This window comes from Sitophilus oryzae, unplaced genomic scaffold, assembly GCF_002938485.1.
Source record: "Sitophilus oryzae breed Bouriz unplaced genomic scaffold, Soryzae_2.0 scaffold_637_pilon_pilon, whole genome shotgun sequence".
Taxonomy (NCBI): Eukaryota; Metazoa; Arthropoda; class Insecta; order Coleoptera; family Curculionidae; genus Sitophilus; species Sitophilus oryzae.
The window spans coordinates 421,991-428,449 of NW_022147237.1; positions in this window are offsets into that span (position 1 = coordinate 421,991).

A 6,459-nucleotide genomic window follows, 5' to 3' on the forward strand; every position below is an offset into this window, starting at 1 on the left:
TCGACATTGACAGTAAAGGCTAAAAACCTGACTAAATGAAATTTTGGCAAAAATATTTAAATTTGTTGTATAATTTAAGATACCGAGCAGCTCTTCATTTTACTTTACAGAGCAAAAAAATGATTGTAACAGATATTTTATTTAGATTAAAGCTGCAAAAATTAGTTTAAACCGAATTTTATTATCGCTATGTTGGTCACATTGCGCCGTTTTCAGCAAGGTTGTCGTTTATTATTTGACAATATATTGTTGTTGAATCTTTGTGAGTAATTCTCGTTTTTTGCCTATTTTCATATTTTTTTTTAAAAAATTGTACTTCTAAGCAAGAGCAGTTCTTTTAAGAACTAAATTTTCAAGTTTTTGTATTGCATTTCTTGAAATTATTGTGTGTTGAAAATATGCCGACGCACTTAAAGTCCAAGGAAAGAGCTTGAAGCTTCCCTGAAACTATTTTGAATGAGAACGTGACAATAAAGGTCCTTCATTACCCTTGAATGCAGTCAGAGATAGCTTTTTAAGCACATTAGAACACTTTCAAAGTTATTTATACGTTAGTTTTATTAAATTCTGTGATTATTAATTTGTACATTAATAGCATCCTCTTACTTGTTATTGCCACTTGTGGCGTTGTAAGATGTACATAATAACACTCGTGTGAAATTGGCACCCTTTTTTCATAAAATTAACTGGAATTTGAGTGTTCTGGATAGATTTACAAGAGTTTTATAGCTCTTGATAAGTTAGAAAAATAGTTCTGGTCGATTTCGGGAGATACGATAGGGGGTGCAAAAGCTCGGCGTTCGCTGGTGAAGCCGCCACGGCTGGTTATTGATTGCCAAAATCTCCAGTTACGATTATAGTAAGTCGATGCAATCCACACTTAGTATAGAAGAAAGTATTACAGCAGTAGTTAATGGGCCCCACGTTTTTATTTTAGTCTAATATGCCTAAAAGCTATTCTGCCTAGTACTAAAATATTTCTGAACTAGAAGTACAAAACTGAACTGAAGTACAAAAAATACCTAATTGTTATTTCTAGTTTTCAGTACACATAAGATAAAACCGTTTAACTTAAAAGTTTTTTTACCGATTTTTTATTTTCTAGTTTTTAGTATTTAACGGAAATGCCTACCGAATATTCCTCATTCTATTTAATTCATTTAGTGCATCATGGTTTTTTACCTGATAATTTATTACAATCTAATTCCTCAATACATAGCCCTTCCAGAGACTTGACTCGACTTACAGCCACGTATGCTTGCCCTTCCTCAAACAATTTTGAGCCCAAATACACTACTGCATGGTCGACTGTGCTGCCCTGCATTTTATGGACGGTGGATGCCCATGACAAAATTAAGGGTAACATCCTTCCAGCCGTACCATAATTGAATTTTGCTGGAAACTGTATGGCTTTCGGGTGTATAACGTGTATGCCGTCACAATCTTGGACACAACTGTTCTGGACACGACTACTCATGCCCTCACCTAATACGCCATTTTGTAACGACGTCCATCTTGGATTTTAAATTTTGTCATAATCACAGTATTCTACTAGTGTAGCCCTTTCATTTGATACCCATATTGAGGGGGTTGTGGAAAAATATGAAATCCGCCATTTTGTACCAGCGGCCATCTTAAATTTACAATGTTATTGATATTACTATATTGTATTGTTATCGGAACTAAAGGTGTGTACCAAATTTCAGATCAATCTGACAACAGGAAGGTACTTAAATTTCAATTTCTAATTTTGACCCAAACAAATAAATACCGTACGGGTCGAGCTAAATAAAACCGTTTAAAAAGAGATCACTCAAAATGGTAGATAAATCTGCACGCTTCTGAATATTAATATTTTACTAATTATTCCGCATAAAGTCTGGCGATCTTGGTACCAAAATGTAGGGACTCTTTATATTCAAAAAAAACGTATTATGTGAATATCAGAAATATGCATAACATGTGTAAAATATATCAAATTGAACTCTAAAGTAATGAAATATATAATATGCCTGAAGGGCTTAATGAATTCAATTGAACTTAAATTATATAGATATAAAATCAAACGATCTGGCCTGTTTTATTCGTGCTGGTCACAAGCTGGTTGTGGTGAACTCCTACAGGAACTGGATTGTGGTACAAGTTGTTTTCTGGACAGACAGGATCGAAAACGTGTGTTGATTCAGGAGATTCCTCCGTTATTCCCGGTGTGAAATGTAGGGACAAACGTGGACCAAATGTCAGGTACAAAGAAAAAGACAAAATGGCACCATAAAATAAAATGCGGCCAAAAACTAAAATGCCTTCATAATCTAAAACCTTATACAAAGAAAAAAAGGGTATTAGGAAACGTTACTCAATGTTACGTTTAAAATAAATATTTTACCTCTGCTCAGAAGGTTTCCCAAACAAATTGGCAAAATGCCAACAAAAGCCGATAGCTCTATCGGGTTCAGCTTTAGCCACAAATATGGCGAGGGAAGGTAGGCACGAGGTATGACTATACACCGTCAGATATAAAGTGACGAACAAAATTTGACAGGACTGAAATAACTAGCCAGAAATAAACTTGTAGAAAAAATAAAAGATAATAACAATACTTAGAATGCCATCTCGGTGCGAGGACTTAAACCGGAATTATTTAAATAAAATAATTCTGTACATTTATATAAATTATGTGAATTTTAAATAAAATGCTACATTGCCTCTCTCCAAAAAGAAAAAATTAAAAGCTGTACAGACTTTAAATTTTTTATGAGAACAAAATGTTCACCCAGATCAATATTCAAACAATCCACCAAGAAACATTATCGAAAATAAATGATGAGAAAATAAAACAAACCAAGAAAAAGCTTTAGATAACTACTGTACTAAAGACTTTAGGTAACTAATGATTAAAGAAAAATCCTAAACTACAAAACAAACCATTATCCAATGATAATAGGTTAAAGAAAGAAAATAAAAAACATTATCCACTAGTCATTCAGTTGTTTTAGCTTCGATAGCTACGCGTATCACTCGTCCACCAAGGAGTCAAAATAGAAATGTCAAAATCGGGATAAATCAAAATCGGGATAAGTCAAAATCGGTAAGTCTACTAAAAAACTGGATAACACAAAACTACAACTATCAGTTAAGATTAGCCTGGAGGCTATAAGAAACCGCTATTCCGAGAGAATAGTAAAAAGTTATCTCAAAAACAAATTACCGCTTTGGTAATTCTATAGAAACAAAAAAATGTTTCGACAAAAAATACGAATACTGTAACGGAATATTTTAGAGCAGACAACAAACCTAGCTTATTAAAAGTTTGTCATGTGTTTTCTCGGCCCTTTTCTCGGAAAAAAACTTCACTTCTTCTCGGATCCTGTCACGGTCGCCAATAAAATGTGGGTTCCACTAAGAACTACCCGTTCAAAATTAAAACGCCACCAAAACTAACTCCGAGAGAAGTATTATAAACTTACGTGCATAGAAATCGGCCCACTATGAACTTTTGGTTTTAACTGTGTTTTTTAGAATCTATTTTTCAGAGATGTAAAAAATATGAGCTGTTTCAAAGACAATTTAACATGCTTTAATATGAGCATAAATTTATCCAGGGTACTTATCGTTTATATGCGTACCAACGGGTAAAAAAATAAAAGATATTTGTGTTGTGGTGACAATAAGAATAACAAACTTGTCAAATATTGCAATTACTACCTTTGTAATCGAAATTTTAACATTGTTCTTTTATTCTTTGATTAGTTGTTTCTCATTGTTTGATTAGTGTTTCAATTTAATGCATACATCACCGGAAAAAGCCGCCCAAGTAATCGCTTTAATCGAAAATGGACTTAAACAGATGGCTGTAGCTCGGCAACTACATATGACAGAGCGGTTCGAAGAGTGTGTGACCGATATGAGGAGACTCGATCCTTTCGTAGTCAACCTGGAACTGGTAGAAAGAGATATACAACGGATCGTGATGACCGCTTTATTGTGTCAACAATGTTAAGAAATCGGCGTCATAATGCTATTCAGGTGCAGCAACAGCTCCATGAAACACGAGGAGTGACTATTAGTCAGTGGACAGATTGAAGGAAAGTAACATGACCCCCAAAACACCCGCAATTGGTCCAAAACTTACCCCAGCTCATCGTCAAGCACGCTTGCGTTTTGCACTAGAACATCTGAATTGGACACTAGAACAATGGGAATCTATTTTATTCTCACATGAGACCAGGATATGCCTCTATGGTAGCAACCAAAGAAGAAAAGTGTACCGGAGGCCAGGTAAGCGATTCGCAGAATGCTGCATTAAGGAGCGGATTGCTTATGGAGATGGCATGCATCCTGCATGATCTGGGATACAATTTCTATAACTGCGCGAACCGACCCAGTTTTCATCCGTTGGGGCGACCGTCGGCACGGGAGAGGAGGTTTAACTGGTGCTAGGTATATTGAGGAGATTTTATCAGTTCATGTGGTACCGTCGACTACATTGGAAACGAATTCACATTTATGCATGTTAATGCAAGGGCACACACATCAACAATCGTACACGATTACATTTCAGAAGTCGGATTTCGGGTTATGGACTGGTCAGCATGCAGTCCAGACTTAAACCCGATAGAACATTTATGGGATGAGCTAAAACGAAGAATTCGTACTAGACGAAGAGCCCCAACTTCTATCCCAGAGCTCATTGTTGCAGTAGAGGAAGAGTGGCTTAACATTCCACAAGAAACAATATCAAATTTGATCAAATCTATGCCAAATCGTATGAGAAATGTTGTTAGAGCAAGAGGGAGTCATACCCATTATTGAAAATTTAGTTTAGTTAATTGTCCATAAATAAATAAATAAATAATAACATACACCTCTTAGTAATAAAAACGATAATTTGTTTCATGCATTAATTTAATAATTTTAATCCAAAGAAACCAAAATACAAATTAATATCTCTAAACTCTTTTCAAAGAATATGAAATTGTCTTTCAAACAGCATGTATTTTTTCATAATCTAACAAATAGATTATAAAAAATATATAGTTAACTTCAAAAGTTTGCCTTAGGCCGATTTCTATGCACGCAAGTGTATTTCTAATACAAAAACTTGACATTATTAATCAAACTTTTTTCCGCGATAAACTCAAAAACTTCTACCTTTATAAACAAATTGAAGTTTCAGCAGCAACTTATCGAAACAGAAAAAATAAAACATAGGTAATATTTTGTGGGTTTCAACAGTTTTCTACGCGTCATTGTGGATATTTATTGGGCTCGTTCTGAATTTTATCACGTAATGAAATTTACCATGGATTAAAAGAATTATTGTCTGTAGATAATAAAGATAATTTAGCCTCAGATAAATTGATATCGGGAGAAGAATAAGGAATCCGGCTTAACGCGTCTGGAACTAAATGCATAGAACCTTTTCTATGTTGCAAATCAAAAATATGCTGACGCAACCTCAGTAACCATCGACTGAGCTTACCGGAAGGAGTTTTTAAGTTATTAAGTCAAAGCAGACTATAATGATCGGTAATGACTGTGAAAGGAGTACCTTCAATCCAAGGTCTAAACTTTTCTATGCAGAATATAACTGCCAAACACTCTCGTTCAGTTTTTGTTTTATAGCGAGGCAAGCAGCCTCAGCATCGTCATTCCATGATATTGTTTTCTTTTTCTATTTACCTTTAAGAAGAGCATTAAGTGGATTAACAAGAGAAGAAAAATCTTTAATAAAACGTCTGTACCAAGAACACATACCGATAAACCTCTTGACTTCAGTAGAAGTCTGCGGGCGAGGATAATTTGTCATAGATTCAAGTTTTGCAGGATCGGTAGCTAAAGAGTTATTACCCACTATAAAACCTAAATATTTTAATGTGGTTTTAAAGAATTTACATGTTTCAAGGTTAATAGTTAATTCTTCCTTAAGCAATGTTTGTACTGTTTTCAAAAGTTCTATATGATGTTCAAAAGTAGGAGAGCAAATCAAAATATCATCAAGGTAAGAAAAAATATGAGGTTCGTATTTTGAACCAAAAGTGGAGTCTACAAGATGTTGCTGAGTCTGAGCGGCATTCTTCTTCTTCTTCAAATGCCTTCTTCGTTGCGAAGGTTGGCAATCATCAGTGCTATACGTATTCGTGACACAGCCGACCGAAATAGTTGGTTTGTGGTGCACCCGAACCAGTCACGTAAGTTTCTCATCCATGAGTGGCGCCTTCTTCCTACACTTCTCTTTCCTTGAATTTTTCCTTGTAATATCAGTTGGAGTAGGTGGTACTTTTCTCCTCTCATGACGTGTCAAGGTACTGAAGTTTACGCTTTTTTACCGTTATGACAATTTCTTTTTCCTTTTTATTCTTTTCAGGATTTCCATGTTGGTCACTTTATCGGTCCATTTTACCCTAAGTATTCTACGGTACAACCATATTTCGAATGCCTCTAGTTTCCTTATGTCAA